The 11,153-nt window shown below is 37.6% G+C and overlaps 1 pseudogene; it reads left to right on the forward strand.

Moving 5' to 3' along the window:
- Window positions 1-910: 910 nt before the first annotated feature.
- Window positions 911-1,009, forward strand: LOC132302074 (small nucleolar RNA R71; annotated as a pseudogene).
- Window positions 1,010-11,153: the final 10,144 nt, after the last annotated feature.

Raw genomic sequence — 11,153 nt, forward strand, 5'->3', positions numbered from 1 at the left:
ATTGTGTGACCTTCTGATAAGGAATGAGTCTCCACAACACATTGTTGCTTTGGTGGGGCATTCAAAGGCATTTTCCCTCTCTCTCTAACATTTAAAGTACTAGTTATTTGCCCTACTTGGGTTTCTAGCTTAGCAATGGATTGAGAATGAGAATGAAGCAATTGAACGTTAGCCTTTAGAGTGCCTAGAGTGGTCAAAACTTTCTCTTCAAAAGCAGGACTCCTAGCATTTCCTTGAGAATATGATGATTGATTAGGAAAATGAGAATTAGAGAATTAGTTTATTTGTGATTAGAATGGTCTATATCCTTGGGAACCTTGGCTTTGCATCAGAGGTGGAACATACTTCCCTTGGAAACCTCCTTGGGGAGGGTTTGAGCCTTCCCCTTGGTTTTTCCAAGAGAAATTTGTGTGATTCCTCCAACTAGGATTATAATGATTGCCATAAGGGTTGTTCCCTTGATTAACAAAAGTTGCATTGACTTGTTCATGATGCTCATTTTGCACATGTCTATGGGGGACAATTGGAAGTAGAATGTAAAACACTTGAACAAGTCATACATGTCTCATTGGATGCATGATGGGAATAGTTAGGGACAAAAGATACTTGATTTGCCGAGTTTTGGTTGATCAAGAATTGATCAAACCTTTGAGATAAGGACTTTATCTCAGCGGCTATTTCATTGGAATGGTCAACTTGATGTAAGCCAACACTTTTCCTTCCACTTGAATTCCTACCATTCTTAGAAGATAAAGTTCGATGCAAAGAATTCCCACTCATGCTCTCATAAAGACGCCACACGTCATCCTCATGCCTATCAATGTAAGAGCCACCCATGGAAGCATCAACCATGCCCTTGTAATTGTCCGATAAGCTCTTGAAGAAATATTGAACTAATTATCATTTGGGCATGTCATGATGTGGACACTTCCTAAGCAATTCATTGAATCTTTCCCATGCCTCATGGAATGTTTTCCCATCCCTGAGTGAAAACTCTCGAATTGAGGTTCTCATGGCATTGGTCTTAGAAACCGGATAGTACTTCTTCAAGAACTCTTATTGCATTTCTACCCAATAAGTTATTGAAAAAGGTCTAAGATTGTTAAACCAATATTTTGCCTTCTCTTTAAAGGTGAATGGAAAAATTTTAAGCCTTAAGACCTCTTCTGGCATGTCCGTGTATCTCACAGTGGAACATACTTTAAGAAACTCATCCAAATGCTTGTAGGGTTCTTCACTTGGAAATCCATGATAGTTAGGAAGCATTTGAATGGTTTCTGGTTTGATCTCATAGTGGTGTGCTCTAAATGGTGGCAATTGAATGCATGTGGGTGCATTGTATTCATTAGGCACATAGTGATCTCTTAAAGCAAGGGGAGGATTAGCAATTGGAGGTGCAACATGGGCACCTTGATTGCCTTGAATGATGGGAGGTGGTGGAGCATAGATTGGCCTTGGCATTCCCAATGGAACTTGGCCTTGTTGTTGTTGTGGATGAACGAATGGCCTCGGCATGCCTAATGGTACTTGCATGTTATCATGATGCACATTGGGGTGGAGGATGCCTTGTCGATCTATGTGACCAAGGTCCTCCACATGGTCCCCATTATGTCCTTCCATTAATGAAATGGATTGACTTGAACTTCCTCTTCCCCTAGGGTTTCGAACAACGGATTCAAGATGACAATTTAGAGGGACAAGATTGGGTCTCAATGATCTACTACCATGCATGCACAATGCAATACAACAAGCAACAAGTAATAAACAAACACTTCACCTTCGCAACAAATCAACAATCAACAAACTTCCTCCATATACAATGATCCCATACTCCCATGCTATCAGCAATATGCAAGGAAAAATAAATTACCTCCACGTGGGCTCACGATTTATCTAAGAATTGAAATATAAGCCTCCACGCGGGCCGACGATTTAACTAGAGATTGAGTTAAAAAAGAGCTCACAAAGGGTCATTTAGCACTTCAATTCAATTTTTAATTTTAGCCGTGCAAAATTTTTAGATTTTTAGCCTTTTCCTTTGCTTTTGCTTAGCTCCTTGCTTGAAATGCTCATTTGCTCACCTTCTTTTCAATGCACCTAGTCAAACAAGAACCAACACAATAAGTAACCAAAATGAAAACAAAGTAAAGACACGATCAAAATAGTACTAATTCCTAATTGATTCCACAAATACGACGTTGCCTTCAGTCAATCCCCGGCAACGGGGCCAAAAACTTGGTGTGGCTTGGGGCGTCAACCCAAAGCCACGGTTTGTGCACCAAAAGATAATGGTGTATAGCTATGATGAATGTGGCTAAGTTTTACATTTAGAAATTGCCACTACTACCTTTCACTAAAAATATAGTTAGGGCAACTAGGGATCGTCCCAAGGGATTGGTGGGTCGTACAAGGTTGAAAAATCAAAATTTGGGTTAGTAGGTCGAGTGATCAAAAGATTGGTTGGTGGTTGAATTACACTAAGATGCAATTTAAACTAAAGTAAGCAATTAAATGTAATGGAGAGAAAATAAGAGAGAGATCTTGTAATACCCCTAATTTTAAAAGGATAATCCTGGAATTTATTTAATTGTTTAAGTGCATTTTACTTTCTTTTACTGTGAAATTTGTTTGATTTAATTGTGAATTAATTAGGTGAATTATTTAATGATTTGTTTGTGTTTGCTTATTTATTTTAATTGTTTATTTATTTGGATTTTCTTTTATTTTAATTGACTTAATTGTGTCCTAAATTGTTTGTACTTGTTTTATTTCGTTAAATTGATTTTTATTGCATAGTTATATTAATTTAAATTACGTTAGATGTGTTTTATTAAATTAGGTTTTTAGAGGTCATGTAGGTAGCCGATAGAATTAAACATTAATTAGGTTTTCATGGGCCAAGTTTTCAGTTTATGGTTTACTTAAACTAGGGTTTTGGCGTAAACCTATAAATATAGGTATTATGTTCGATTTAGGGTTTGAGAACCCTATTTATGGCATACTAAAATAGAGAGACGTAGAAAAGTCTGGGAGATAACAGAGACGGAAAAGCTTAGAAGAAAAACGTTGAGATTTTTGAACCGAATCTCACAGGCAAGTTTTAATCTTAACTCTATCCCATTGACTCGTGTTCTTTGCATGTTTAATATAACTCCAGGATTTAATAAGGATTAAAATTAAACTGGGTTCCATGGTTAGATGCTTACAAACTGGACGTGTTTATATATTGTATATTGTTTTTGTTTTAAATTCTTTCAGGTGTAGATTCTATTTTAATTCATGTAAATTGATGAATATGAATTTCAGAATGGTGATGGCCAGTTGCATATCGAGCAGGAGAATGTATAGCTGGCTCAAGAGTCTCAGGATCGGGGCTACAATCAAGACAGGAAACCAGAGTTTTCTCCTCAGTTAGTTTACACCATTATTCAAGCTGTAGCAGAGGGCATAACAATTGCACTTCAGAATCAGCTACACGTTCAATAAACACTAGAAGCAGTACCAGTGGTGCAGAATGTGTTTAAAGGACATTGTTATGCCTGCGGAGATTATGGGCATACAGCCAGACAATGTCCTAGGATCGTTCAGCGACAGCATAATGAGGGACCACAGGCAGGGTGGGATCAGTCAGAGGCTAACCAGCAGAGGAGACTGTTTAGTACTTTTAGGGGTACTTGCTATACTTGTGGGGAGATTGGCCACACTTTCAAGCAGTGCCCTAAACAAGGAGATACTGGGCCAACCAAGCAGGAGGGTACTGAATCTCAAGGAGGATGGTTCTTTTAGGAGTAATTTTAATTACTAGTAATAAAGGAGGTATTAATAAAAGTATTGTATGGATTTAATCACGTACACTGAGTATTTTGTTAAAGAATATCTTACGATTATTCGTTTGATAGTTTATAGTTTGGAAAAGTACTTAATAAAGTGAACTAGCGGTTTTGGCTATCTTTATTATGTTTTGTGATAGCATTTTGTGATTTATACACATTTGGTTTATTTAAACTATGTTGGATTGTGTATGATGTGATGATAAAAGAATATCACAGTAGAGTGATTTGTATTTGAATAAGCACACAAAACTTTGCTTATAGGTTCGTTGTGTTAAAATGGAATGATTACCAAGGAGTTTATAAAAGAATTTGTGTAATTAATATGGTAGGTTTGGTTTCAAAGGCAGAATTTGTAGGATAGAACAATAATCTAAAAGTGGGTAGATTTTGGAGTATTTTGTATGCTTCCCGTGTATTGCTCTATGGAAATTTTTAGCATTTTGATTTGGGTAGTTTAGTTGGTGACACTAGATATTTGTAGGCTCAGATTCTTAGCCAATCTAGTGGTTTTGGACATGTACACTTGCACAGTGATACTTGGGATGGATGGGTTATCGCACTACCATGCCCAAGTTAATGGTTGTGATAAGTTTGTTGTTTTCACCATACCTGGTCAGGATATGTACGTCGTTGCTATGCCATGTTTTAACGGGGTCATTAGCACTTAATTGAATCATACAGAGGAAGAAATGGAGGAAGGGATTACTGTATCTTTGGAGCGTATGCCAATTGTACAGGACTTTCTAGATGTATTTCAGGAGATTTCAGGGTTGTTACTTAGTCGCAAGATCGAATTTGTAATTGATTTAGCTCCGGGCACTACGCCTATTGCTAGGGTACCATATAGGATGGCACCAGTTGAGATGAGAGAGCTAAGGAATCAGATTCAGCAATTACTCAGCCAGGGTTTATTCATAGGAGTACTTCACTCTAGGGAGCACCGGTTTTGTTTGTGAAGAAGAAATATGGTTCGCTTCGCCTGTGTATCGATTACAGGGAGTTGAACAAGGTTACTATTCGTAACACGTACCCTTTGCCTAGGATTGATGATTTGTTAGTTCAATTAATGGGAGCTACGTATTTCTCCAAGATTGATCTACGTTCTGGGTATCATCAGTTGAGGGTTAGAGAGCAGGATATTCCTAAGACGGCGTTTCTCACGAGATATGGTTCTTATGAGTTTCGTGTCATGCCGTTTGGGACGACTAACACACTAGCAGTGTTCATGGACTTAATGAATAGAGTCTTCCGGGCTTATTTGGATCAGTTTGTTATTGTCTTTATGAATGACATCTTAATCTATTCTTGATCGGAGGACGATCATGCTAGACATTTACGAATAGTGTTGCAGACGCTTCGTGAGCATCAGCTGTATGCTAAATTTGAGAAGTATGAATTTTGGCAACGGGAAGTGAAGTTTCTGGGTCACGTGGTGTCAGAAAAAGGGATAGCAGTAGATCCAGCCAAGACTTCAGCTGTGGTTGAGTGGGGACAGCCTACTTCACCTACCGAGATTCGGAGTTTTCTCGGTTTGGCAGGGTATTATCAGAGATTCATCCAGGGGTTCTCCAAGATAGCAGGATCACTCACTCATCTGACCAAGAAGGGTGTATGGTTTGTGTGGAATAAACATTATGAGAAAGCTTTTGATAAGCTGAAGACTAAGTTGACTTCTGCACCGATTTTTCCTACCCCACAGAGCCGGATAAAGTATCTGGTCTACACGGATGCTTCATTGCAGGGCTTGGATGTGTTTTGATACAGGAGGAGCGACTGATTTCTTATAGATCTCGGAAGCTTAAGCCTCATGAGCTTAATTATTCAACACATGATTTGGAATTTGCAGCTGTGGTCTTTGCCTTACGCATTTGGAGGCATTATCTATTGGGTGAGTCCTTCAGGTTGTTTAGTGATCACAAGAGTCTGCAGTATTTGTTCACTCAGCGGGAGCTGAATATGAGACAGCGCAGATGGTTAGAGTTTGTTAAGGATTATCATTTTCCTATATAGTACCATCCAGGGAAAGCGAATGTGGTGACAGAGGCACTCAGTCGCCGACCTGTTGGTAGTCTTTCTGCTTTGTTCACTACTGAGTGGAATGCTTTGAAGAATATAGATGAGTTGTCGGACGCTTTTCTGGCTTGCATGGTGGTTACACCTTCCATCATTCACAAGGTTTTGCAAGCACAACTCACCGATCAGCAGTGTATCGACAAAGTTACAGAGATAGCTTCTGGGGAGGTTCGATTTTACCATGTTGGGACTGACGGAGGCTTGAGGTACAAGGGACGTTTAGTGGTACCTTCTGCTGATGATTTGAGGAAGGACGTGATGATGGAGACTCATCATTCTGAGTTTTCAGTTCATCCAGGCAGAGACAAAATGTATCAGGATTGAAGCGGCAGTTTTAGTGGGCAGGTAGGAAAAGAGACATTGCTCTTTTTGTTTCTCAGTGTAGTACTTGTCAGATGGTTAAGATTGATCATCAGAGGCCGCCAGGAGCTCTACAACCACTACCGATACTAAAGTGGAAATGGGAGAGCATTTCTATTGATTTTGTGGAAGGATTTCCCAATTCTTTCAAGGGTCATTGTGGATAGGCTGCCTAAGTCAGCTCATTTCTTGCCTATTTGCACTGACTATACTTTGGAGCAGTTGGCGGGGGTTTACATTTTAGAGATTGTAAAACTACATGGTTTTCCGTTGTCTATTATATCGGACAGGGATTCGAACTTTGTGTCTGGATTTTAGAAGAGCTTTCAGCAGGCTTTGGGTACAGAATTGCATCTTAGCATTGCTTATCATCCTCCAACTGATGGACAGACTGAGAGGGTGAATCAAATCATGGAGGACATGTTTCGCTCTTGTGTTCTTGACTTCAAGGGACACTGGGAGGATTACTTGCCACTTATGGAGTTTGCATATAACAATAGTTTCCAGAAGACTATTGGTATGGCACCATTTGAGGCATTGTACGGTCAACCATGTCGATCACCTGTTTGTTGGATGGAGGTTGGAGAGAGCAGATTCTTAGGTCCTGAGATTATTCAGGATACTTCTGAGAAGATTGCTCTTATTCGGGATCGCATACATACTATTCAGAGTAGGCAGAAGAGTTATGCTGATCGGCATACTCATGCTTTGGAGTTTAGGGTTGGAGATCAAGTTCTACTCAAAGTGTCACCTATGAAAGGTGTTATGCACTTTGGGAAGGAAGGGAAGTTGTCACCGCGGTTTGTCGATCCATTTATGATCACGGATCGCGTTGGAGCTGTTACTTATCAGTTGGCACTTCCGGATACTTTGGATTGCGTACACAACGTGTTTCATGTTTCCATGTTGCGAAAATTTCTGTTAGATGAAGATCGGTATCAACATATCGATGTTGGGGAGACTGAGTTGCATCCAGATGCAACTTACCGTGTCGTATTGTCGACCGTTGGAATCAAATCCTTTGTAATAAAGTTATTCCTTTAGTTCGTGTTTAGTGGAGTCTTCACAAAGAGGCTGACTCTACTTGGGAACGGGAGGATGTCATTCGCTCGAAGTATCCTGACTTATGGGAAGAAGGTAAGAGCGAATTCCGAGGATGGAATTCCTTTTGTTAGAGGGGACGAATGTAATACCCCTAATTTTAAAAGGATAATCCTGGAATTTATTTAATTCTTTAAGTGCGTTTTACTTTCTTTTATTGTGAAATTTGTTTGATTTAATTGTGAATTAATTAGGTGAATTATTTAATGATTTGTTTGTGTTTGTTTATTTATTTTAATTGTTTATTTATTTGGATTTTCTTTTATTTTAATTGACTTAATTGTGTCCTAAATTGTTTGTACTTGTTTTATTTCGTTAAATTGATTTTTATTGCATGGTTATATTAATTTAAATTACGTTAGATGTGTTTTATTAAATTAGGTTTTTAGAGGTCATGTAGGTAGCCGATAGAATTAAACATTAATTAGGTTTTCATGGGCTAAGTTTTCAGTTTAGGGTTTAGTTAAACAAGGGTTTTGGCATAAACCTATAAATATAGGTATTATGTTCGATTTAGGGTTTGAGACCCCTATTCATGGCATACTAAAACAGAGAGACGTAGAGAAGTCTGGGAGATAACAGAGACGGAAAAGCTTAGAAAAAGAACGTTGAGATTTTTGAACCGAATCCCACAGACAAGTTCTAATCTTAACTCTATCCCATTGACTCGTGTTCTTTGCACATTTAATACAACTCTAGGATTTAATAAGGATTAAAATTAAACTGGGTTCCATGGTTAGATGCTTACAAACTAGACGTGTTTATATACTGTATATTGTTTTTGTTTTAAATTCTTTCAGGTGTAGATTCTATTTTAATTCATGTAAATTGATGAATAATGAATTTTAGTATTTCTATAACATGTTGGAGAAATACTGGAAGTAATTTAGTTGCAAGGTTGATTTGCTAAAACAGTTGGTGTTCATGAATGAAAATTATCCTGGTTTAAATTCCTTGTGGCATAATTGATGTATAATTAATGTCGTTGAGTGAGTAAGGAATTTAATTATTTCTTTAGCGTACTGGAATCTAATTAAACACTTAGGAACCCTAGGGATGAAGAACAGTTCATCGGAAAATCGCCGGACGTGAAAGAGATGAAGAACAGAGAAGAAAGACGGCTCACAAGTTGAAGGAGCAGGTTCTTGGAATCAGGAGCAGGCTCTTGGAGACCAAGAGCAAGCTCTTAGAGGTCTTGGAGCCGGCTCCAAGACTAGGAGAGCCGGCTCCTAGCAAAGAAGAGCAGTCTCTTCTTTTAAAAGAGCAGGCTCTTTCAGTTGGGTTCCAGTTTTTGGTTTTTCTGCGACGGTTTTGGCTACGGGGCTTGGATTTTCACGTTTTCAGATTCTGTTGGAAGTTGTATTGAAGTGTTTTGAGATGTTCTAAGTCTTATTAACCCTTTAGAGAGTGGATTAATGCAAAATAAATCAACAAATGCTCGAGCTTGAACCGTAGATAATTGTTCAATAAACTAGTTTACTGTTCTTGGATGGAAAGGATTTTAAAATTTCTTACAATCTTAAATAGAAATTCTTTGAGTAAGTTTCTCTGTTAATCAGGTTCTACTGATATAAAATAAGCGTGTGAATATTTATATTTTAATATGCTTATTTGGAATTAAAAGGGTTAATTGTTTTCGGATGGATAGTATTTTAAATTGCTTGAACCTTAAGATAGCAATTCTTAGAAATGGTTTGACAGTTAATTATGTTACATGTTATAGAACTAAGCATGTGAACTATTATATTATGTTATGCTTACTTGAAGGTAATTGGTTTACATGTATAATCTGTAAAATCAATTAATGTATTATGTGGAGTAGTTTTGTCTAAGACCGTTAATTTACAGAATTTTAGCAGGCTTGATATGGAACAATTGATGCTTATGTTTTATTATTTCTATTATCAATTGTGGATTTTATGGATTAGTTGATAGTTATAATTGTTATTTATTCTATCAACTACTGGATGGATTGGATTGTATGCACCGGTATGGGACGGTGACATACTAGGTTTGGATTAGCTCAAATTGCTAAATCCTACCTATTTTGGAATAAGGGTACGGATTATAAAAAAAAAACATAATTCCCTTTATATTTAAGTCTGTGCGGTTGAATAAGCTGAACGACTTACTGGATCTCTTATATAAGTTTGTGCAGTTGAATAAGCTGAACGACTTATTGGATTTCCTATGGATGGATATGAACGGGTTTTAAATATATTATTATAATACCATGACATGAGCTTGAGTCTCAGAGTCAACGGTTAGGGAGCATATATGCAGTAGGATGCGTAGCTAGCTAAGCTGGTTGTGGTGTACCTTGTTAGGCTTAGGTAGTCATGCCCACTCAGGTGTTTTTTGCATGTTGCCTTCTACTCAGGTTGAGACCCGTATCATAGTCCAGTGAGAGTCCATAGTGTGGATATATATATATATACACAGCTTATATAATTATTGTTGAGTTGGTTAGAATGTATATGTGTGTCGAGTCTCTACTTGGATTGTAGTAGGATAGAACTTGTTCGTGGGCCTGACCCACTTCTATTTTTCAGGTGCTCGCCAGTTCCAGCCTTAGACCTGATCGTGCTGAGCAGAGACTATCACTCATTCTTCCGACGATGCAGGATCTCACTTCATGATTTAATTATGGATTTCTTCTAGTTTTACATTTCAGTTTGAATTTTCTTATTAGGGGTTCACTAGTTGGATTCCCGAGTTGTATGGATTGGAGGAGTTTGAATAAGTTAGATTTTAATTATTTTAATTTTGAGGATTTTTAATTTAGTATTCTTTCAGCTTATAAATGTTATTTCTTAAATTCGCTTTGTATTCCGTGTTCGTTATAACATATTAATTGTTTAATATCCCTCGGGTTTTTGGGCCTGGGCCTAATCAACCCGTGTCTCGAATCCTAGGAGTATCACAGATCTTAGGGTTTAGAGATTACCACTAAGCATAGCTTTTCTACACCCTTAATGAATGATTAACGAAAGGGAAAACATGTATTGCAACGAAATGTGTGTGTGTGGTTGTTTCAACAAACATAAATGACAAATTAAGCATATATTGTCTAAGCAACATGGTGGATAGCACAATATATCAAATTAAGCCATTAATCCTTTCTTTAAACTCACAATCCAAACACATCATAAGGTTAGAGATATGTGCTACTTGCTTTCATAAGTATGGAACATCAAACAACAAGCATAGATTGTCCTCCCATTTAACATATAAACTACAACTACACTACAATTAAGCTAATGACATGAAATTAAACTAATGAAACTGAGGGAGAGGCACAATCCATCAAGAAATGAGTATGAACCGTCAAACAAAACACAAGACCATTCCATTAAGCACTATGTCTTGACAATCTCTAGATCTATAGCATTAATACACATAAACATGCATCAACAACACAAGAAATAGAGACAAACACATAAACATCTATTCTAGCATACATAGACATATGGATAGAATGAAATGATCAATTGGAAGAATTAAACCATACAAATCATTGAACAAACAAGATCTATACATATAAAAGTGTCAAAACATGTATCACAATACAAATCCCCTCAAAATACATAAATCAAGATGTAGAAAGCATGTTTAGGGCTAACTCTAGCCTTAAGAGGATGTCTAGCCACTCATGGATGATGTCCTCCAACCCTCAAGGGCTAACTCCATAGTAGAGATTGCTCCTCTTCTTGGTTGATGGAAGAACTCCAAGCTTGTGTCTCTAACCTCCTCCTTTCTTTTCTTCTTCACTAAGAATATCCAAAT

This window comes from Cornus florida, unplaced genomic scaffold (genome assembly GCF_030987335.1).
Source record: "Cornus florida cultivar Cherokee Brave unplaced genomic scaffold, ASM3098733v1 CherokeeBrave_3.0.0_Hap2_Chr03, whole genome shotgun sequence".
Classification (NCBI taxonomy): domain Eukaryota; kingdom Viridiplantae; phylum Streptophyta; class Magnoliopsida; order Cornales; family Cornaceae; genus Cornus; species Cornus florida.